This window comes from Trachemys scripta, chromosome 3 (assembly GCF_013100865.1).
Source record: "Trachemys scripta elegans isolate TJP31775 chromosome 3, CAS_Tse_1.0, whole genome shotgun sequence".
In the NCBI taxonomy this organism is placed as follows: domain Eukaryota; kingdom Metazoa; phylum Chordata; order Testudines; family Emydidae; genus Trachemys; species Trachemys scripta.
The window spans coordinates 18974385-18999545 of record NC_048300.1 but is presented as its reverse complement, the minus strand read 5'-3'; positions in this window follow the sequence as shown (position 1 = coordinate 18999545).

The following is a 25161-nucleotide window of genomic DNA, read 5'->3' as shown; positions in this document are numbered from 1 at the left end:
ACCGCATCCGAGGTAGAAACAAAACTAGAACGCCTTAATGGGACTAAGTCGGGTGGACCAGACGATCTTCATCCGAGAATATTGAAGGAATTGGCGCGGGAAATAGCAGGCCCATTAGCGACTATATTTAATGAATCTGTAAACTCGGGGGTAGTCCCGTTAGACTGGAGAATAGCCAATGTGGTTCCTATTTTCAAGAAAGGGAAAAAAAGTGACCCGGGTAACTATAGGCCTGTTAGTTTAACATCAGTAGTGTGCAAGGTGCTGGAGAAGATTCTGAAAGAGAAACTAGTTGAGGACCTTGAGGTTAATGGCAAATGCGATAAATTACAGCATGGTTTTACGAAGGGCAGATCGTGCCAAACGAATCTGATCTCCTTCTTTGAGAAAGTAACGGACTTATTAGATAAGGGAAATGCGGTGGACCTAATTTACCTGGATTTCAGTAAAGCGTTTGATACAGTACCCCATGAGGAACTATTGGTTAAAATGAAAAACATGGGGATCGATATGAAAATCCAGAGGTGGATAGGGAATTGGTTAATGGGGAGAATGCAGCGGGTCGTATTAAAGGGTGAATTGTCGGGTTGGAGGGAGGTTACTAGTGGAGTGCCTCAAGGTTCGGTTTTGGGACCCATCTTATTTAATCTATTTATAACTGACCTCGGGACAGATTGCAAGAGTGGGCTGATAAAGTTTGCGGATGATACGAAGGTGGGAGGAGTTGCAAACTCGGAGGAGGATAGGGATACTCTGCAGGGAGACTTGAATGAGCTTGTGAATTGGAGTATTAGAAATAGGATGAAATTTAATAGTAAAAAGTGTAAGGTTATGCACTTGGGGACGAATAATAACAATTTTAGTTACAAGATGGGGACGCATTGGTTAGAAGTAACGGAAGAGGAGAAGGACCTAGGGGTCCTTGTGGACCGCAGGATGACTATGAGTCGGCAATGTGACGTGGCGGTGAAAAAAGCCAATGCGGTCTTGGGATGTATTAGGCGAGGTATATCTAGTAGAGATAGGGAGGTCCTGCTTCCGTTGTATAAGGCACTGGTGAGACCTCATTTGGAGTACTGTGTGCAGTTCTGGTCTCCAATGTTTAAAAAAGATGAACTCAAACTGGAACGGGTGCAGAGAAGGGCGACTAAGATGATCAGAGGAATGGAAAACCTGTCGTATGAAAAGAGATTAGAGGAGCTTGGGTTGTTTAGTCTGACAAAGCGAAGGCTGAGGGGGGATATGATTGCTATCTTTAAATATATCAGAGGGGTTAATACAAGGGAGGGAGAGGAATTATTCCAGTTTAGTACTAATGTGGACACGAGAACGAATGGATACAAACTGGCCGGGGGGAAGTTTAGGCTAGAAATTAGACGAAGGTTTCTGACCATCAGAGGGGTGAAATATTGGAACGGCCTTCCGAGGGAAACGGTGGGGGCGACGGACCTGTCTGGTTTTAAGATTAAGTTGGATAAGTTTATGGAGGGAATGGTTTAATGATAAAACATAGTAGTCAAGGAAAACCAAGCAATGGTACATGAACAACATAATGGCCAACAAGGGTCAGGCTAGAGACTCTTGCCTATATGCTCGGGGTATTACTGATCGCCATATTTGGGGTCGGGAAGGAATTTTCCTCCAGGGTAGATTGGCCGAGCCTCTGGAGGTTTTTCGCCTTCCTCCGCAGCATGGGGCAGGGATCACTAGCAGGAGGGTCTCAGCCGATTGAAGTCACTAAAACACAGGACTGGGGACTTCAACGGTAGAGTACAGGGAAGGGTCTTGCGGCCTGCAGCATGCAGGGGGTCAGACCAGATGATCATAATGGTCCCTTCTGACCTTAATGTCTATGAGTCTATGAGTCTATGAGAAATTCTGGCTAGAAGTTCTGTATTGAAACATTTTTGGAACGACACAACTGACAGGAAAAGAACTTAAGACCTGGACTCCCTGTAAGCAACCATGGGCCAGATCCTAAGCTGATGTAAATCAGTGTGGCTCCATTAATTTCAGGGATCTGTACTTGAAGTCAAGGGAACTATGAGGCAGTACACCATAGGAATTTTGTGCCAAATGTTTTTAGTCATACCAGTGGAGAAACTCCACTGCCTTCAGTGACATTATTTTGGATTAACAGTAGTATAAATGAAAGTAGGATTTGGCCTTTTGTGTTTGGAGAGTGAAGATAAATGATTCATATAATTGCTTTTAGATCAAGGGATACTTTACTGATGAGACTGACTTAGTGTGGTGTTGCACATGTAATAGATCACATAGTAGACTATTTCCTGCTTCACCCTGCTGTTACAGGAAGGTGTACATTCCATGCAAACATTCATGATGATCCTGGCTTTTGTGATGTAAGTGGCAACCAGGACCCTATATATTCTGTAATGTATCACTTAAATGTGAATGAAGAACAACGTTAAGCTATGTGTGCCTCACTCCTGAGTTCCACTAGTAATGAGATCAGAATATCACCACTGAAGTCAATGGAGTTACTTGAGTTACATTGGCCCAATGGTATAAAACAGGCAGTGGAATCAAAACTGGCTCCTGTTTGAGTTCACATGTGTATAGCCCGGAGGCCAAATTCTCTTCTCAGTTACTTCAATGAAACATTGTGAAGACAATGAGAATGCACTGGTATAAGTGAGAGGAGGATTGAACCCTCTGTAGATAGTCATTGCTGGGGAAAAAGGAATTTAGTAGCAGTGGCCTCCTGCAATAAGCTCATTTATTAAAATTAATGTATAAATACATGTAATGGACCCTGCTTCCCAAGTTTTTGCTCAACAGAGTGTCATGTATATCTTAGTATTGCGTGTCAATAAATAAGGGCCTGATCCAAAGTTCTCTGAAGTTAATGGAAGGATTCTCGTTGAGTTCAGTGGGCTTTTTTGGTTCAGATCCTGAGACCTTAGCCTGTAAATTATGTCAAAGTGGTGCTACAAGCCGGATTCTCTCTGGCCAGTTTTCCATAATTCCAAGACAGATGCTATCTATGTAGTAGTGAAACTCCCTTTTCAATTAGGAAAGCCTAAAGAGGAACACTGTAGTGCACAGCAGTGTGCTTCTAGTCAGCAATTCCAAATGAGTTCATCATTAGTGGTACTGGAATATTATCCTCTACAAGAGCGCTAAAAAGAGGAGTGATTTTTAGTCCATGTAGGCGTCTTTGGAGTTATACTGTGCTTCTCCTTTAGTGCAACAGTTTTAGCCATATGCTTATGATAAATGTATTTTAAGATTATAGGTAGAGTTTACATAAATATTTTCACCACCATGCTCTAAAAAGCATTCTAAACCCACGAACACCTGACTGAATTACTGAGGCTATATGGAAACACGAGAAGAACTAGGAAGACAAATATTTCATATTATATTCAAAGCATTTCCTATGATCATTCTGTTTCCTGCTCTGCTTCCTAGAGTACTTCTGTAGCCGCAGACTATCCTTTACCTCCCATTTGCTGTATTAACCTTTCTCAGTGTCCCTGAGCATATGTCAGTTCCAAGTGGCATATTGAATCTGAAGTCCCAAGATACCTACTACTGACAGTGACTTGAGCAAAACTGTAGGGAGTCCAGCTGCTGTTTTGTGCAGTCAGTGTAAAATAATAATAATGATGATAATAATAATAAAATAATAATTAATAATAACTAAAACACTGCTGCTATGGATATCCAACTTGTCCCTGTGTGTAGGGTAGCCTCTGTATTTTCTTTCAGTGCATGCTGCCAGAAAGTTTCTGTTCTATGGCTGGTTCTCTTTGGACAAGATTTTGTTAGCACCTCCTGACTGCTGTCAACTTTGTTGCATCTTCTTGATATGTATGTTTGGGGCTTTTTGTGGGGAGAGAGGGAGAAGTTTGTTGTTGCCACTGATATTTCCTTCGGGCTCCTCTAAAAGTCTCTCATGAATTATTTCCTCTTTCTGTTTCTCTGTTGCCATTGACGTTAAAGAAACAGTAGGGTCAGATCAATGGAGTGATGCTGATTTTCATCAGTGGGGGATGTAGCCCAGAGCCCACAGCATCACCATTATTGACTGTTGGAGCAGTCTCTGTCTTTGACCCAGTGCATTCTGGGATAGCACTGGCTACTTTCTTACACATTGTCATTGTTTCTTTATTTTAACTCCTTGTTAAAAAAACTCTCCCACAACAGATCAATAATGAAATTCAGGTGAGACACAGGGTGGAAGAATGATCTTGTGGTTAGGGCGTTGGTCTGGGATTCAGGAGATACAGGTTTATTTTGTGGCTCTGCCACAGACTTCCTATGCGACCTTGGGAAACTTGCTTAGGTAAAGATTTTCAAAGGCACAAATCTTAGCTAGATGCTTTACTCCTATTGAAAGTTAACGAGAGTCAGGCCACCCAAATGACATTTGTGCCTTTGAAAATCTCCTCCTCCTCCTCTGTACCAAAGTTCCCCAGTGGTAAAACAGATAAAATAATAATTCCATCTCCTGCGGATAAATGCATTACTGTTTGCTAGGTGCTCAGATATTGCAGTGATGTCAGCTATATAAATATGTGGGTAGTTTAATCAAATAGCCTATTTGGGTACTTTTTACAAGGAATGCATTTAGTTTGGTTGCTATTTGGTTTGGCTTTTTTGTCACGATCGTTGTCTTTAATGGAAATTATTTCTTTAGGCACTGGAAAGAGGATCAAAGCTTTTCACACCCAGAGGGCAAAGTACACAGTTTTGTCTTTAAATTCCCATACCTCCCATTAGGGTCAGATTCAGCCCCCTTGCAAGTGCAGTAGGAAGACATAGCTGGTTTCAAAGTGGCACTACACTGATAGCAGAGTTTGGGCCAGGTTTTTATTCCATCTGATTCTATCAGGGTAATAATCTCAATTAAAATTTTATAAGTGCTTGATATGAAAATAATTCCATGTTTCAATTAAATTTAATTTTTCGGCACGTAGACAAATATTTGAACAACCAGCGGAAATAATAAATTACCAAGGTAAAGTGATTTCATTGCTTTTAAATGCAAAAGAGCTCTGTTGGGATTTTGACAGGAAATGACTGCATTTTCATATCCCATCCTACAGCAGGCATATAGTTTTACGTTTCAGTAGAATGAGGTGTAATTCATAAAAGAAACAAAATCAACAAATATACCTGGCTCTGGTTTAAAGCATCGCTGTTGTCTCACAGCACAGCCTATTTTCTTCAAACAAAAACATGTTTGTAAGTGCTGCTTTGAAAGTCTGAGCTGTTCTCTCAGAAGAGTTTAATGAGTGCTTGTTATTGTGACTATTTGCACTCTAGCATTTCTTACTTTTCATCCTGCGTAATTTAATTAAGGTTTGTGGATCTGGTTTGGAAAAGATCTGACTACGGGGAATTCAGATGGATTCCAAGCTGAATCCGTCTTTGAGTGCAATAGTTTGGCAGAGGTAAACTAACAAAATGGTTGAAAAAAGAGATAGTGAGAGACATTATCTTTTATTGCAGGGAAATATAAATGAAAATTCTGCTTGCAATCCAAATGTGATTCTCTCTCTTTCTCAGTGAAAAAGTTCCGATCAACTCTACTAACTGTCTGGGGTCTTTCCATGTTACACAAATGAAAAAAAGTTCTATTCCTCTTTTGGGCAGGGACTCTTTTCTTATATGTTTGCACAGTGCCTAGCACAATTGGTCCCTGGTCGGTAGGCCCTGTCACAATAAATGATAAGAAGAAGAGTATTTGTATGCAAGGGGAAGGGTAAAGCCTGACCAGTATTAGTCATGTCTTAGAGATATACTACAGTATGGTTCATTTGAGCAGTGGTTTCATCACAGAGGTCTGGGTTCATAGGGGTGAGATGGGATTAATGCTTTATTTATACATGACACACAAAAATCACTTCAACCGCTATTCGGGGTTCTACATGGCAGCGGTTTGCCCTGGAAACATCACACAAAGTTATGTACAGGAGGTGAAGAAAAATCCAAAATCCAGTGTAAACTACAGGGGGAATTTAGGTGGGTAAAATTCAATAACACAACTGGAATGTGGTCAGGATTAGTTAATTTCCCCTCTTCTTATGAAGTGCCATGGGGATCTGGAATGATTACTGATATCAGTGTGAGGATACATGTATTGTGTCTTTAGATCAGTAGCAGGAAGCCATGCAGGAGGGTAGGGATCTAGGAAGGTTTTAGGTAGATTCTCTACAGTGATGCACTTAGAGAGAGAGAGGTTTTAGGGATAATACCATGTTATTTCTAATAAAGGTCCTTGTTTAGCTTTACAATAAAGCAACGCAGTGATTATTTATCATTGTCATATGACTATCAGATCCTTAACTTTAGGTTTTATCCATAAGATGCTATTTCCGGCAGCAGTAGCTAGTGGTTAGTGTTGCCTAGTGGCTTTTTGGACATCTTGGCACTGGTTTCTTTAATGCAGCAAATTGTCACACTATATCTAGGAAAATGTATCTGATATTTTTCCCCCATTGCATCCATTGTAGTAAGTCTCCTTGCCTTTTAAGTTCAATGTGCATGAATTCATAGGTTCACTTCTGTTGGTCTTAGTGCAGAGTGCTGTGGATGAACTGATTCAAAGGAGAAGGCCCATGTTATAATGTTATATTGCGGTATACCTCTTTGGACAAATTCCCTGCTGGGTGTAACTCCATTGAAATAGTTACATGAACTGTTCTGTTTTTGTATAAACCAGGTGATTTAAAATCTGCTCAAAAAGAACAGGAGTACTTGTGGCACCTTAGAGACTAACAAATTTATTAGAGCATAAGCTTTTGTGGACTACAGCCCACTTCTTCGGATGCATATGCTTATGCTCTAATAAATTTGTTAGTCTCTAAGGTGCCACAAGTACTCCTGTTCTTTTTGCGGATACAGACTAACAAGGCTGCTACTCGAAAATCTACTCAGATGTTTCTTTGTCCTTCATGTTAGCGGCATTGACAAATATAGCAAAAGGAAAAACTGATCAGTTACAACCTAATGAGTTCCACATTGCTTCTAGAATTCATTTGTTTGTTTGTTGATCCAGAGATTGCCAGTCCTTGTGAAAGTGAGAGACGAATAGTACTGATTACAATCAAACGTAAAGCAAATAGCGGACTTCAGTACGTCTGCCTTTAATCAGTTCTATTAACTTCTATCCAGAGCTCTGCTGTTGCACCTCACATTGATCCTGAAGCACTTCTGTTGTTGTGGCAGCATGTTTCCCAATACATGAATAACTTTACATAATTCTGAAATGCAGAGAACTCTGGAGTGGAATGTGGCAGCTGTCCAGCATTTCACAGCAACATTACACAGGAGTTTAGGACAGGAAGTGAAGAAAAATATTCCCACAGAAACTGAAGGGGGAAATTTATACCGGCAAAATGTAACTCTGCAAATTAGAATGTGGTATGTGCTGTATTACACTTTGCAAACAATATGTAGGCCTCAGTTCTGCCCATAGAATTGCATGTGCAACTCCCATTGAACCCAACTGGAGTTGCACACTTGCTTCTGAGTGCAGCATGAGGCACAAGGTTCGTAAAGAATGTTGGGATCCTTTGGTTTAAAGTCACAACTTACATGTAAGTTTAGTAGATTTTTTTAAGGCCAGAAGGGACCTTTCTGATCAGGTTTATACTCTTGTATAGCACAAGCTGTGGACTTTCACCCACTAATTCTTGCATCAAGACCAATGATTTGTGGTTGAATTAGAGCAGCGGTTTTCAACCTCTTTTCATTTGTGGACCCCTAAAAAATTTCAAATGGAGGTGTGGACCTCTTTAGAAATCTTAGGCATAGCCTGTGACCCCCAGGGGTCCGCAGACCACAGGTGGAAAACCACTGAATTAGAGCATATCTTTAACAAAGATGCCTAATTTCAACTCGAAGACATCACATCCTGTGGTCAGGTGTTCCAACAGTTAATTGCTCTTGTTAAAAAGGCACCATGCTTTTTTATGGATTTTCAATTTCTGTACTCAGAAAAGAAGTTGTTATTGGCATAAAAAGGCTATTTCTACCTGGGTGATATAAACTTTGTCAAAAACACCACATTTGTTTAGTCAACTGCTGGTAAATGAATATAAGGCATAGTGCATAATAGACACTGACACTATAAGCAAGAATATTTTAAAATAAGCAGACATTTCACCAGAGCAAGCCAGTAATAATTGTCACTGGCCAACATTCTCAAATCTAGGTGCTTACATTTAGGGTCTCAAATAACTATTTAGGTCTCAGTCCTGCTGTGCGCTCCATGTGGGTTAAAATGGAAAATCTGTAAGGTAAACCTATATGGAAGTAGGTCTGTCCACCCCGCCTTTGCCACTAGACAGAAGTTGCGTGATTTTGAAAGATCCTTGACACTCACGGCTCGAGATTGCTCAGCACCTCTGAAAATCAGGCCCTTTGAATTAGGAGCCAAAATATATATTTGGAAACCTAACTTTAGGCAGCTGTGTTGAAAAATGTGGTCAGAAATTGAATTCAAGGAGCCCAGATTATGATTGCAAAAGTTGTATAAAAAGTAAACAGGGAAACGTTTAATATATAAATAAGAAAAAGAAAGAATAGCTTTTTATAGCCAGTTTGCCAGAGGGTGAGGCAATTTGTCCTTAACATCTAACCTTATTTTATACGTTTCTCCTTAGCAGGGGGAAAGAAATAGATTTCCAAAGTATTGTACAAAAGAATATAATGCCCATCAACTGCTAAAGAGAAACACTTGTGATCCAGGCAACATGTTCAATATTTAAAATCTCTGTCACTGATAATCTTGCTTTATGTCATTCACAGCTTTAAAGCGTCTCCCTCTGAGCAAGGATCAAATTCATAAATGATATTCCTGTTATAGTCAGCCCTATAACTTTGATTGCCACAATGCTTGACGAAAAAGGAAAGCAAAGGCATTCACAGGAGCTAAATATTTTTTTTCTCTTTGTTATAATCAAATACTCACTTTGGATACGAAAATCTAATAGTGACTAATGGACAATGCTCTTCTGAATTAGCAGCAGTGCATTCAGTACCTCTTTGAACAGTGATTATAATCTGTTGGAAGGGGGAATATCAATTTAAAGGTCAAGTGCTTTCATAAAAAAGGTGATTATTCAGTATTTCATATGTTGAACAAAAGCTTAGCAGGATTCATTGTGTGTCAGTTTCTTTTGTATATAGCATATATGCCGAGGAATGGATCGCTTAATTATATAATTATCTGTCTTCAGGGAAGATATCTGACGATGAACAGACGCTGTCAAATAGGTACTTTGCTTTGCTTGTGATTCTTAATCAATTACTATAATGACTACAGGTTACAAGTTGACTTTAAAAAAAAATAGAAATTACATTAACCACATCAAGAAGGATTTTTGTTGTGAAGGGGTTATTGTACCAAACTGAAAAGTGGAACACATTGCAAAAACAGAGTCCCACATTTATGGATGTGGCCTTTTTCTCCTCTCTTATTTTTATGTCATTTATTATTCTCCCTAAAAATATTCTATTGATCGGGTACAAGTGAAAAATGGCTATGGGCCAAATTGAGAATTGATGTAAGCAGGTGTAGGCTGCAGCTAATGGAGTTGAACCCACTTACTCCAGATCTGGTATATAAATATAACAACTAGAGCTGGTGAAAAAATGTTAAGTATGTATATTCTTTACACAAAAAAAGTCCCTTTTAAAAACAAAATCACAATTTTTTTTTTTAAATTTTCAGGTTTATTTCCACAAACTCCAATTTCCCTCCCCATATTAAAATATCAAGTCCACAATATAACTTTTCCAGAACTGATGAAATTATCCGCTGTGAATATTAATTACCAAATGAATTTGTATCCTTTTGTTCTATTTGCAACTAGCATTTGAGCGGCTCCTGATTTCTACTAATGTGTTTGGAATTTATCCAAACACTTCAAGTATATTAGTCCATTCGGTGTTCACAAACTTTTCCCTTTCATAGTTTGCAGTTTATTATTTGGGGTGTGTGATTGTTTCTGCTTAGTCACTTGGGATTGTTTCTGCTTTCTGATTAGATGATAGAAACTTTTTAAGCAGGACAGTAATAAATGATGCATAGCAAATAAACTGTGAATAACTAATCACAAGCAGCAAATGTGTTTGTTTGCATATACAATTTTTTGGTACACAATAGGGATGTTTGTATGGAGCACAGCCATTGCTCAGACATTCGTGCAAAGAGTCTAATAAGGAACAATAAAGGGTGCACACTTAGATGAACCCCATAGCCATTAGGAAATGGAATGATTTTTTCCAAGCACTCTTTTTGCAAAATTCAACCAGTTCTAGTCTTTTCACAAAATGGTTCTAGCTGAATGTAATTAAATTATAAATATGCTATTACTGCTTTCAGAAGGAATCTAATAAATAGTTTGAACATCCTGGGTACTTTTAGAAGGGGTTATATTCCTGCAATTTTCCTTGCCTCGCTGAAAATAATTGGTTTTGTTTTTTTTGTGGTTTCACAACATCACAGATTATACTAGTTAATCTGAAACAAGAAAAAAAAATCTAGCTTTAATTAGTATTATTGTATCAAAGTCCCCGTCCACACCTTAAAGTGTTTCTTATTCTGTGAACGGTGAGCACCAGCATAGTTCAGATAATTCATTTGATGCAAGCTGCCAAAAAACCTGTGTTTGGTTTTCAGTCCCTGAAGAATGCTATTACATAATGTTAGGTGAACATCCAAGTTTTAAACAATAGGCATTTGCTACTCTTGAGCACGGTTGCTTTTTTCAAAGGGTTTTCCTTGCTCAGCTCAGAGTGGCTGCACACATGGTAAATCTTTAACTTCAAGTGTCCTTCTGTGGTGACCAACTAAAATATTAGCAAAATAAATGTTTTATGGGAAAATGTTGGCAGGAACCCCAACAGAAACAGGTGGTATTGGGTTATTTCAATATAATGTAATGATGCAGCCAGGTTTCCATCTGGACAGCATGTGGTTGTGTCTACTTAGAGAGTATCAAAGAGTGTGAGTATGCACTAGGGATAATGGTGGTGCACAAATGTGTAGCTAGATTTGTAGTGTAGTAAATGTGTAGTAGATGGCTACTTTACAAAATAATAGTCTGGGTTCTAGGTCCTCTGGGTTAAATACTTTTACTGTCAGAATCTGAATTTCTTCATAAAATATTAAAGATGAAGCAAACCTCTGACATGCAATACCGAGCCGTGTAATTATAAGGCAGTTCCTGGAAGCCAAGTATTGTTCACATTATAGCTAGGCATTTATTATAAAGGAGTTCATTACCCTTGGAAGCTAAGACATATTTTAGAGCGTGTGCCTTGGAACAGAGGCCGTTTTAGCAAGCTTTACTGTAGTATGAATAAAAGCCCCAAGCTAGCTGATCAGAGTACAGTTTGGAAATAAGAGAGGAGTTAGTGGAAACAAATCAGGTGCTCGCTAAAACTATACATACCGTACCTGGTGTAAATTGGCGTAGCTTCTTTGACTTCAGTGGTTTACACCAGGTGAGGATCTGGCCTGTATGCTCTTGCTTCAACACTGGGGAAGATGTTTCCAGTTGACAAATTACTCTTCTCCTCCCCCTCTCCCCACTCCACATCACAGTGCCCAGTTACAATGATGTGTTACCAGCAAGCTCAGTGCTGGATTTTGCATTCAGACCTTTGCAGAGAGAGGCAAACCATGACTTCAGGGGGGTTGCACCTGTGTAATTGAAGGCAAGAATTGGTCCTGTATATTTAGGCAAAGCTCTGTAAACTCTATTTGCCCTATTAAGGCACATACTGTGGGCTTAAGTGTGAGATTTGCACACATCCTTGGGAGCAGTGCCGTATTATTGCATAGGCCGACAAGGCCTAGGCCTAGGGCGGCAAATTTGCCGGGGCGGAAGCTCCCCTCCGCGCCCCGCCCCCCTGCTCCAGCTCACCTCCGCCTCCTCTGCAAGCACGCTGCCGCATCCTGTTTCTCTCCCCTCCCTGTGCTTGTGCCGTGAAACAGCTGTTTCGCGGGGCAGGGAAGGAGGGGGAGGAGGGGGAACGCCGCGCGCTGGGGGAAGAGGCAGGGGTGGGGATTTCGGCAAGGGATCCAATAGGGGAAGGGAGGGGGTGGAGTTGGGATGGGGACTTTGGGGAGGGGGTTGGAATGGGGGCGGGAAAAGGGTGGAGTCGGTGTGGGGCCAGGGCGGCAATTATTTCCCGGCCTAGGGGCGGCAAAATTATTAATCCGCCACTGCTTGTGGGGGGGGCACTGAAAGCAGGGGTAATCTCTCGTGGGGTCATTCTGTAGGAGGTGAGTGTGGAAGAAGGAGATTCTTGCACATGGTACCAGGTGCAAGACAGAGGAAAATCAGGTCCATAGGGCCAGATCCTAAACGGCAGTAAATTGACATAGCTTCATTGATTTCAACGGAGATACACTGATACACACCAGCTGAAGATCTGCCTGTGCTCCGTGCATTAGACGGTCTCTCGGTAGCCCTTTGTTGATGTATATGTGTGTGTGTATAATATATAAAAAATGTCAACAGAGAGAATATTGAGATATTATATATATATATATATATAATATAGATGCATTTAATAATTCCCCATGTCTCTTTTCCTTCTCTCACTCACTGATGACCTGATTACAGCTGGAAACAATTCTGCCTGCCTGAGTTAAGAACCCACCCAACAGCTTAGGGTGCTGGCCAGCAGTACTTGGCAGTTAAAGAACAACATGTTGCTACCATTAATCGGTAGTACCACACAGAGATGCCAAGAGCCATGGAAAATGTGAGTTGTAACCCTGCAGCTGATGAGTGATGATTATAATATCAGTGAACTATTTAACAATAATGAGTATTGGACAGTTTTGGAAAAAACATTCCCTTTCATTTCAGTTGGTATTTCAAAAAAAAAACAGTTACTACAGGCAGCTGCCACCAAGAGATAATATTTATTTCTGCCAAATATAGCCCCTCTTCCCAAACAGATTGCTATTTCTAGAACTCATTTGTTATGCATATTTTGAGAGGAAATGTGATTAGAACGGGAGCTGAGAGCTTGGCCTCTTAGGCCCTGATCCAGCAAAGCATTTAAGCAGGTGCGTAACTTTAATCACATAAGTAGTCTTACTTAGGTCCATGGGTTAATTCTTGAATTTAAAGACATGTGTTTAAATTTTTTGCTGGATCAGAGTTTTAGATGATGTTACTGGGTCTGCAACAGATATGGGGCAAGTCATTTAACCGCTCTGTGCCTCAGTTTACCCACTGGTATAATCATACTTACAGTGCCTCTCATGAAGGTTATGACTTTGCAAATGTAAAGGAGTTAAGCTTTACAAGGTGCTTTGAGATGCATGAGAGAGAAGTGCTGTATAAAGCACTCTGGTGATGTCATCTTTTACCAAAATAGAATTGTGGACTTCTTTCTTTTAAAGTCCTTTCCACAAACTGCAAGGATCGATGTTTGCACATTTTCTTGAATACAAGTATTACTGAACAGCTGGTTGATCACTCCAGAGACAGTCTCATTCCAAATTCAGGTTTCCGCCACTCAGACCACATGTCCTCGATATGTGCAGCATCATTCCTTTCTTTCAGGAAACAAAACAAAATGTTAGGCAATGAGGCTAGTTTGCTCCGCCCAGCACAGAATTGGGATTGTCCAGCTAACAGAGGAAGGTGTAGCTAGAGCCAAAAGATCTGCAGATGTAAAAAAGCAATAAAGTGATGTTGCAAATGTCTCTTTAATCCTCCATAGTAGCCACAAGTCAATCACTTGTGAAAACAAACAGTCCTGTAATACATAGGGTAGCGTCCCTGTGCACGGGGTTGCGCCTTGTGGGCTAGATTCTGACACGCACAGATTGGGGATACTCAGAGAGTGTAGTCAAGCATGCTGACAGTGTAAGAGTTGCAGAATCTGGCCCTGAGAATGTAAGATGAAATTTATATCATGAATATACCTACCCCCGACAGAGAATCGTCCACCATGACTCTGAGTGAAACTGGTCATTTGAAGAATGGAAACAAGCAAGGCATTCTTTCTTTGGAGGACCTAAAAGAATCGAGAGTGAACAAGAGCATGATATGGCAGAGAAGGCACAAATGGACATTTCTCCTGGAAATCCTAGATATTTTTCAGGATTCCCTGTAATAAATTATCAGGCAGGAGGCCACCTGTGTGCATAAATTTGGCCTCGCCTAAACTTCGTAATGTTTGACCTATGACTTCCTCCATCACACACACATTAACAAAGAGAGAGAGAGAGAGAAAAAAACTCTTTGAATCACTGATTCTGATCAGAGTGAGGCCAGAGTCATTACTCTCCGTGTGGTGTTTGGTGGCCTGTGTGAAAAGAGCGATTCCAAGTGCACAGGAGACAACATCACAAAAAGCATTATAACACAGTAGGAGAGACTAAGGGATAGGTTGTGAGTGGCCCCGTATAGCTCCATAAGGGGCGAATGGGTTAGCAAGAAGCTCCCCTTTCCTGCTCACCAGAGTCATCTCTGTGCTCTGGGGAAGGAAACTAAAAAGGGGGATCTGAGGAGAGGAGGTGGTATTATGGTCCCATTTCTTCTCTGCATTGGCCCCTAGAGTGGAGCTGGTGCTCCGGAGGGAACCATCTGGAGGGATGGCACAGATTGCTCACACTTCGTGTATAAGAAGCAGCCCTGGCAGAAACAGTGAGGAACAATCTTTCTGGTGTTCCTCAGGCTGTGCCGCTCTTTGGACACCCCCTCTCCAATATTTGGGACTGGAGGTGGTTTCTCCTTAGCAGGGTTGAGGCACAGCTCCTGGGGTGGTGTGAACCTTTCTCACTCTCAACGCACTGCAGATAAGCCTGAATCTGCATGAAACAGTGAGTCGAGGAAGGTTCGGTTTTCCCCTACTAATGTGGCTGTTAGGAAATTTCCTAACTGTTCTTATTAGAGTGTTGTTGTAGCCATGTCAGTCCCAGGATATTAGAGAGACAAGGTGGGTGAGGTAATATCTTTTATTGGGCCCACTTCTGTTGGTGAGAGAGACAAGTTCAGACCTGAAGAAGAGCTTTGTGTGGCTCAAAAGCTTGTCTCTCTCACCAACAGAAGTGGGTTCAATAAAAGGTATTACTTCACCCATCTTGTCTAATATTCTTATTAGAGCATAACATTTATACCACCAGGACTCCCAGAAAGCCTAGTTTGGTTCAGGGCCCCATTGTGCTAGGTGCTGTACTGACACACTGTCCTCGCTCAGCAGAACTGCAGTCTCCAGGATTGTCAAGCTGACATCTTTTGCAAACGCTGAGAAATTCCAAATTAAACAGTTAGATTGAGACATGAGCTGCAGATATGCAGGAGAATAAGTGAGAACAAGAACTCCTTTTATAATCCAGAGAATTATATCCCAAAGGTTTGTTATGAGAGCACACTGGGTCAGATTTTCAAAAGTGTTTTGGTACCTAAAACTGCGGATAGGTGCCTAGTGGGATTTCCAAAAGCACCTAAGCCGATTAGGCGCCTAATTCCCCTGATTTCAATGGGAGTGAGCCACAGACCTGCTTAAGTACTTTTGAAAATCCCACAAGGTGCCTATTTGCATCTTTGCTTAAACACCTTTGAAAATCTGTCCCGGTGCCTCCTGGGTCTACTCTTAGAATGGTGCAGTTTACGCTCCGCTCCTTACTCAGTGTGGTGCCGAAGGCACAATATAGTCACAAGAGAGTGTTGGATCATGAGTGCTCATTACTTCTTCCCAAGCAGCAACAACTTCCTCATTGTCTCTGAATTCAAAAGCTTCACCACTCATGTCTTGAAAAATGTAAAGCCCATCACTGAGTTTGCATCGCTACGTGCAGCTCCAGCTCAAAGACTTGCATTTCAAAGAACCCAAATGAAATTAATAGGCAGCGGGTTTAAAACAAACAAAAGGAAGTATTTCTTCACATAATGCACAGTCAAGCTGTGGAACTCCTGGCCAGAGGATGTTGTGAAGGCCAAGACTATAACAAGGTTTAAAAAAGAACTAGATATATTCATCGGGGATAGGTCCATCAATGGCTATTAGCCAGGATGGGCCGGGATGGTATCCCTAGCCTCGGTTTTGCCAGAAGCTGGGAATGGGTGACAGGGGATGGACTGATTGATGATTACCTGTTCTGTTCATTCCCTCTGAATCACCTAGCATTGGCCACTGTCAGGATACTGGGCTAGATGGACCTTTGGTATGACCCAGTATGGCTGTTCTTATGTTCTATTTTGGTTCTACCAGGAGTGGAGAAAGTCTGGGCGGTTGGATTTGTTCCAAAGCAGTTCATCAGCCCTTAATGTTTTCAAGAAAGTTTTATTTTGCCGCAGCGTCTACTAAAGAGTTTAAGGTTGCCCTGGCAGACGATCAAAACCTGTGTTATTTGCGACTGTAGTGACTTCATAGGGTTTTGAAGCATGGTCTCAATTAAGTCTAAAAAATCAGGAAGGTGTGTCTTTCTGTTCTTTACATTAAATGTATACAGTATCTCAAGCAATCTGGAGTTGAACATATGCCACTTTTTGAAGCTAGTATATTTGAAGCTCCTCTATGAAACATACTAGGATACATAAATAGATCTCCTGGAAACAGCCTAAGGTATAATTTTGTCATATAAGATGCTGAAAAGTGCCTCCTTTAACAACATATAAAGGTGAATACTTAAAGCTAGGGCAGAGGGTTATTTTTTATCATTGAATAACGTTATAAAGCTTTTTCCTTTCTTTCATTGGAACCCTTTCTGAGCATTGCAAGGCATAATAAAAACAATCAGTATATTCCCATTTTTCTGCGTGAAAAGATGAAGTCATGGCATATGGTCAGCTCACTAGTGCTGCTAATAATAAACCACAGATAATTAAGCACTGATTTATTTCTCTACGTAAGTGAAACAAATTGCTTTAACGGCTTTTTGCTGAGGACCATCTAGTCAGATGGATTATATATAGGAAGTTCAAACTAAAAATTATTAGAGATCATATTTCAGGGTGGTGGAGGTTTATCGTAGAAACAATAAGAAACCTAACAGAATGTGTCCTGCATTTTCGTTGATGGAAAATCAGATATTAATCTGGGGAGAAGTCTAATTCTCAACACAGCTGCTCCTTTTGCTCCAGTGCTCCAGCTTTCGGTTAGAAAAAAATGGAAACATGTTTAAAAAAATTGATCATAGCTTATAATAGCAATAATCACCTTGAAATTGGTTGTTACTACAGTTAATGAACAGAGTATTAGAGCGTAAAACGCCCTCAGATTCCCTCAGGCCATTAAGTAACAAGCTGGTTGTTAACTGCTGGTTGTACAGTATCTCTGTTTGGTGACTGTCTTTCAAAGACATGAGGCAAAATTGTGGCTTTAAATCACCGCCGGGGTTTGTCCTGGGGCGTATGGGAGGGACTGGACACACCAGTGGCCACTCCTAGAGGCACTCCCGCCCCCCAGGCAAATACAACGCCTAAGGGAATGCTGGGGGAGCACACACGTTGGCAGCAAGTATGACACCCTTTGTCAGTGCAAGCGCGCATGCAGTCCCCCTTTGCACTGGCCCAGCTCAGTTGGCTGGTGTGGAGGGGAGCATACGTTCAGGGGTCACCTCCACTGCAAAAGATTTGTTCGGACATGTAGCATTGCCGGGGGTGCTAGACTCTCCTGTTGTTGCATGCTGGGAGCAGAAGGGTGCTTAAAACCTGCATCCCAAAGGGCAAAAAGGCTGCCTGCACTTTTCCCCTCCTTGTGCACCCATGCAGGATTAGGTGCAGTCGAGCCCATAGTGTGGTGATGCTGCTGGCTCTCTAAACCCTCAAATTTCTACTTTTTTCTTCTTTTTGCCTCATTCTATCCCTTGCTTCTGCATCTCAATGACATTCCCCACCCAGAGAAAGGGGGTTAAGTATAGCCTCCCCCCGTGGAATCCATCATTGTTTGTGTGAGCATCAACCCAGCAGGGTCCTTATGTGTGAATTGGAGCAATCTCCCCTCTGCCCCCAAACACTGTCTGTAGATCTCCCAGCATCCCCAGTGCCTTGGGGTAGCACAGATCCTATCTCCATATAGCAGCGTCATGTATTGCCACCATGCATCTAGGCCTGATCTGTTAAAATTGCCTTGCCTCTAGAACTAGACTTACATACTCCTCGGTTATACAGGAGGTCAGACTAGAAGATGAGCCCTTCTGGCCTTAAATGAATCTCCATCTTATATGTGGTTTAGTTAAATATAATCTGTGAAATATATTTTCTATTTTTTCATTCTGTGTAAATATCTGTATTGCATCACATTTAATAACGATCTTGACTTGAGCTGCATGCACTGAACATCCTCCCTTTGCCAACGGGAACCACCAGGATTTAGATACATCTGAGCTCCTCTTAAACTCAGCCAGTTACATAGCTATATCTCCCTGCAACTCCTTTCTGCGCTGCAGGATGTATTTACAGAAGGGAAAAATATTCCTTATGTTTGCAAATCTGTATGTAGACACCAGATGGTTGTGTGAAAGGTGAGAACAGTTTAGTTTATCAACTCATCAACTCCTGGGCTTCCTGGAACTTTTATTTAGCCATTTCAAAGCACTGTCTCAGTTGGTGAAAATAATAGATGAAAGGCATCTCATGCCAGCTAAGTAAACCACAGAGACCTTCTGCCTGATGATTCATATGTACCATTGCAGACTTTCCCCTTTCCCTGCACAGCGCACACAGGCCCTCACAAGATCCTTACAAATATGGGCTTACTGTTTTAGCTTTGATGTTCCTGGACCAAATTCTGATCTGGTGTAAGTGAGTGCAATGACATTGACCTCAATGGAGTTGCACCTGCTTACATCAGAACTGAATTTTGGCCCACTGGATTTCAGGGTGTTCCCAGTCTGGATGATTTACTAAATGGAGCTTTGCTGGCCCTTGAGAACTTTGTGCCAAGGAAAGAAAACATCACATAAAAGTGCTGATCTCCTAGCACCTTTCACTAAGTTTATTCCCTGGATTAAAGAGTTGGGAAGCAATGGGGTCAGGGTACACAATGTGTATTGACGTGTTTCAAGCATTGTGGCAATACGATCTTGCATTTCCATCCACACCCATAGTAGCTCTTGGACTGTTGCAATCTTTTTACCTTATCTAATTACCTAATCAGTGGGCAGTAACTCTTAAGAGAAGGGTTCAGCTGAATACAGTTGCTACAGTATAATAATTTGTTCATGCTTTTCTTTACAATACTACACTATGGAACAATAACTTACCGTAATTTCTCATAGTGCCATCCATTCTTTTGTCCAGCCACATCTTTTGTCCTGATGTGTGCTTTCACTGGGAGTAAATTTGGCCCATTGCATCTTGCCACTACCTTGGAAAATTGCTTCATGAATGCCAGTACTTGCAGCATGCCTGTCTTGATATAGTGGGGGAACAGGGTGCAAAATAGGACATGTGGTAGATTTTGTTTGTGAGAGCGAAGAAGATCAAATCAGGAACACTGTGAACACTGCAGATCCATTAATTAAATGCTTACTCTGTTCTCCCAAGAGGTTTTTGTTCAGATATATTAGCTTGCTTGAAAGCTCTTTGAAGAAAGACCCTTCAGAAAAATTGTTTGTAAAGGATCCTGGCTGGCTTCATAGAAGACAAAAGGCCTGATCCAAAGGTCATTGAAATTTATAGAAAGATTCCCATTGATTTTAGTTGGGTTTTGGATTAATATAACATTTTTTCTGCAGGTCTAGCTACTTATCCTTCAAAATCAGTTCATTGAAGAGGTTTAAATGCAAATATTGAACTCAACTGCCCTGAAAGTATAATTATGTGGTTTACAGTATAAAGACTTTTTTCATTACAAAGCACCTGAAACTTTTCGGCTAATCAGATTGCTCAGAATAGATCATCTGGGTAGTCTGGCATATTGTTTTTGAAGAGATGTTTGCTGCCACAGAAAATCCAACAGGCTGTTCAACTCTCACTGCTGGGTTGTGTGGAGGGACAGTTGTTGTCTTGAAACTGTATTAGTGTATTTCTACAGCAACAATAGTAGCACGTCCGAGTTTCTTAAAAACGTTAAAAGACAAAAATGTAGAGGCAGCGGTCAAAGTGGTAACTCTTAACAAAAACCAATAGGGCATACATACAAGAAAGAGTTGTTGAAAAAAAGACCAAAATGGTCAAAGGTTAAATTGTTAATAATGCTTTTTCTAGTGATTTGTGTTGTCTTCTCTTACTCTTCTAGCATACTCAGTATTTGTTCTTGCTTGGGAGGACCAGTTGGGATGTTTGCTTAGTGATGTGGATTAGTACTGTTTTTATTGCTATGACCTCAAAGTCACTATGGCCCCAATTCAGTAAAACATTTGAGTACATGTTTTAAGACCATTTCTATTCAGGAGAGCACCTAAGACTATGCTTAATTTTAAACAGATGCTTAAATCTTAACGTTAAGCATTGTGCTTAAATGATCTGAATAGAGATGCTTTTTGGAATCAGGATCTTAACTTTAGGATTGTGAATAATCCGATTCCTATTCAGCAAAGTATCTAACCATGTGCTTACATTTCAGTGAGGTTAATAGAATTTGGGCATATCCTTAACTTTCAGTATGAGTGTTTTGCTGAACTGGAAATTCAGTAAATAAAAAAAAAAGCGTGTGATGGCTGATTTGAATAGAAAAGTGGTATTAGATTAAATATTTTTAAAAATTAAAAATTTGCTTGTGATTTATAAACTGTTTAAGGTCTCCCCTACCTGACTTTCTGATCATACTGTGCTGGGTGATGCCAAAAATTGCTCACCTCAGATTTATGGTATTTAGTATTGCTCACCAAACTTACCACAAACACAGACAGGGAAGCTCTGTTTAGTCTGGCTAATCAATCTAGTTATCCAGTCTTAGCTCCAGAGCACAAGGTAAAGGCATCAAGGCATGCATATGCATGATTAATTTAGGACCTGATTGTGCTGCCCTTACTCATATTGAGTAGCAACTGACTCTCCAAACAGTCCTAGTCATGTCAATGGGATTTCTACAGAGTAAGGTACTGTTCAAATTGACTCAGAATCTAGCCCTTAATTAGAGCCTGGGGGCAAGGAGGGGGGGGAGAGTGAGGGCTCTGGTTGGGGGTGTGGGCTCAGGGGTGGGGCTGGGAATGAGTGGTTGGGGGTGCAGGAGGGTACTCCGGGCTGGGATTGAGAGGTTCAGAGGGTGGGAGGGGGATCAGGGCTGGGGCAGGAGGTTGGGGTGTGGGAGGGTCCGGGGTGCAGGCTCCAGGTGGTGCTTACCTCAAGAAGTTCCCAGAAGCAGTGGCATGTCCCCCCTCCGGCTCCTAGATGGAGGCGTGGCCAAGCGACTCCGCGTGCTGCACCGTCCGCAGGCGCTGTCCCTGCAGCTTCCATTGGCTGCAGTTCCCAGCCAATGGGAGCTGTGGGGGCGGTGCTTGGGGCGGGGGCAGTGTGCTGAGCCCCCTGGCTGTCCCTGCACATAGGAGCTGGAGGGAGGACATGCTGGCTGCTTCCCAAGAGCCATGCAGCATGGAGGCTAGAAGGGAGCCTGCCAGCCCCTCTGCACGGTGCCACCAACTGGACAGTCAACGGCATGGTCAGTGGTTCTGACTGGAGCTGCCAGGATCCCTTTTTGACCGGATGTTCTGGTCAAAAACCGGACACCTGGTCACCGTAGCCTAAGGCTGTGCACTGGAGTAGGCCTGGGCCTTGGCAGAATAGTAACATACTAGGTATTGGCTAACCAAGTAACAAACATTCCTGAGCAGAGAGGATGGTACAATACCCAGAGTTCTCAAGTAACTATGTAAACAATTCCCAAGAGATTGTACAGGAACACACCAACCCCTCTTCAGATAAGGATGGGATGTCAGGTTAATGGATGAGGTGATCCAAAGCTGTTAAAGTCAAAGGGAGTCTTTCCATGAACTTCAATGGGCTTTGGAGGACAAAGTTGTCGTAGAGTGGTGTTTGACAGTGTATTATAATAATGAGGCACTGAAATTTATATCTGATCCATTCAGCACGTCTATAGTCCTTATATCTCTTTACATTTTCAACTCTGTCAACTTTCTGTGACTTGCCTTTCTACATCCCAGTGCAGTAGAGGTTTGTTGTTTGTATTGTGAGCCAAGAATACATTGGGACATTTCTTGATGTGATGGCTGTAGTTAGACACTACTAGGTCCAGTACAGAGGCTCTTAAACTGATTTGATTGCATCCCCCTTCTTTGTGTCTGTACTAGTTTACCCCCCCCCCCCCACACACACACACCGGTACATATACTGATAAAAACAATCAACAGGCAACTCTCACTAAATATTAAAAACAGTAAGGCATTGATTCAAACAGAGCCATTGAAATACATACTATTTAGCTCTCTGGCCATCCAGCTGGGAAGGCAGTGCTTATCCAAGACCAATGCAGAATTGCACGGGGGAAATGGTAAACGCTATGGAAAGTATTGCCATTGTTAGAGTGAAAGAAAATCGTGGAAAGTGTATCCATTTTTGTGGACCCATAGAGAGCATATTATTTACTGTGCATTGATTTCCTCCTAAATAACTATATAATAAATGCCCCAAAACTTCATTATCTCAGAGTTAAGTTTGCCAAATGGTGCCTTGTGCCCTTCCTGAATGTAGGTAATTTAAACCTCCAAAAAGCAGGAAACAAAGAGTTAAGGTAACACAAATTTAAACCTCTAAACAAAAAATACAAAGTTAAGGAACATGCCACCTCCATATCTCATCCTTAACGTCACCTTCCCTAGACCTGGCCATAGCCCTGAACAACTTCTTCAATGTAACCCCCACCCCAAAGAAGCAATGGGTGCTGAATGACTGAGATCAATCTGTGCAGAACCAGAGGCCCAGGTGTGGGCAAATAAATGTTGGAAGAACCAGTAAAATATTGGGGGTTTTGGGGAGGGCTGTCTGTATCTGGTGACCCCTTGCTTAAATGACCCCAAATTTAGTTCATTAATAGAACCAAACACCCCCAAGAAGTACAGCAAATTTCAAGACAATCTGAGTAAACATGCAGATTTTAGAGCACTTAGAAGAGTCAATCTTTAGCCAAAATTCTACCTGGCACAAATAACTTCCCCTACTGTGCCAGCTCAGTAGTGTTGGCCAGTGCATGGCGGAAAGAGGCAAAGCTGTGTGTGTACTCTGCCCCTTCCTGCCCAAATGCATGGGTAGGTAAGTAGCAGCTCCACAGAGGCTGCGCTCCCATCTGTGCTGCTACTGGTGATATGCCAAAACAGAAACATGTAGGAAAATTTAAATAACTCTTTCGATCTAAACCTGCAGATCGTAAGCTTATATGACAACCTTTAAGTAATAGGCTACTTTTTTATTTTCATACACTTTGCAGGCATATTGGTAAATGAGGACATGAGACATTGTAGATCTGTGGCTTTTAACCATTCTTCTTCTTTACTGCTTATGCGGCCGTTCATATGATGTAAATATTTCAAAGCAGGGTAGGTGCTACAAGGTCAGCCCTTGACCTAAGTAAGGCTCCCACTTGTACTGCTCCATTGTTCCAGTGGAAAGGAGCTGTTGTGCGGGGTCATAATCATGCAGAGTGAGTTTGTCTCCCATATTGAGATGTCTTCAAAGATGAGGACTAAAATCTTACTTTGATGGGTAAGCAAGGATCTGCTAATGCATGATTGCATGACCCTGCCCACTTTCCAGCAAAGTGCACTTCTTTCTTTTCCTCTATACCTTAATATGAAGACCACTCACAGGGTTTTTTTTCTGGAAGGCAGATTTAGGGTAACATACAATTTTCAATATCTTCCAGTAACACACTTTCCCCTTTTTTCTGGAATTCCTGCCAGAAGTTAGCTCTTTGTTGCAACTAGAGTAATGTAGAATCATAGAAATGTCAGGCTGGAAGGAACCTCAAGGAGTCATCAAGTCCAGGCACCAGGACTCAGGCAGGACCAGGTAAACCTAGACCATAACTGAAAGGTGGTTGGCTAACTTGTTCTTAAAAACTTCCAGTGATGGGGATTCCACAACCTCTCTGGGAAGTTATTCCAGAGCTTAACTACCCTTACAGTTAGAAGATTTTTTCTAATATCTAACCTAAATCTACCTTGCTGCAGATTAAGTGCATTACTTCTTGTCCTACCTTCAGTGGACAAGGAGAAAAATTGATCACAGTCCTCTTTTTATAATGGTCCTTAACATATTTGAAGACACTTATCAGGTCCCTCCTCAGTCTTATTTTCTTAAGACTAAACATGTCCATTTTTTAAAACGTTTCATCGTAGTTGAGGTTTTCTAAACCTTTTATCAATTTTGTGGGGCAGTTACCTCCCATGTCTTACATGCAAGATTCTTGTTAATATACCCCAGCCTTTTGTGGAGCTGTATCACATTATTGGCTCATATTCAATTTGTGATCAACTATAACCCTCAGAACTTTTTCAGCAGTACTACCACCTAGCTAGTTATTTCCCATCTTGTAGTTGTGTGTTTGATTTTTCTCTCCTAAGTGCAAAGTACTTCACTTATCTTTATTTAATTTCTTCATGTTGAATTCTGACCAATTCTCCAATTTGTCAAGGTCTTTTGAATTCTAATCCTATCCTACAAAGTGCTTGCAACCCCTCCGAGCTTGGTGTCATCTGAAAATTTTATAAGGATAGTGTCCACTCAATTATCCGAGTCAGTAATGAAAATATTAATAGTACTGGACCCAGGACCGACCCCTGTGGAGTCCCCCAATATACGCCCTCCCAGGTTGAGAGTGAACCATTGATAACTACTCATTGAGTATGGTTTTTTCAGCCAGTTGTACACTCACCTTATAGTGACTTCATCTAGACCACATTTCCCTAGCTTGCTTATGAGAATGTCATGTGGGACTATGTCAAAAGCCTTACTAAAATTAAGATATATCTCGTTTACTACTTCCCCCAATCCACTAGGTCAGTAGCATTGTCAAAGAAGGAAATTAGATTGGTTTGCATGATTTGTTCTTGACAAATCCATGTTGACTATTCCTTACCGCTCTATTATCGTCAAGGTGCTTACAAATTGATTGTTAAATAATTTGGTCCAGTATCTTTCCAGGTATCGAAGTTTGGCTGAGTGGTCTACAATTGCCTTTGTTCCCCTTTTTAAAGATAGGTACAATGTTTATCCTTCTCCACTCATCTGGGACCTCACCTGTCCTCCA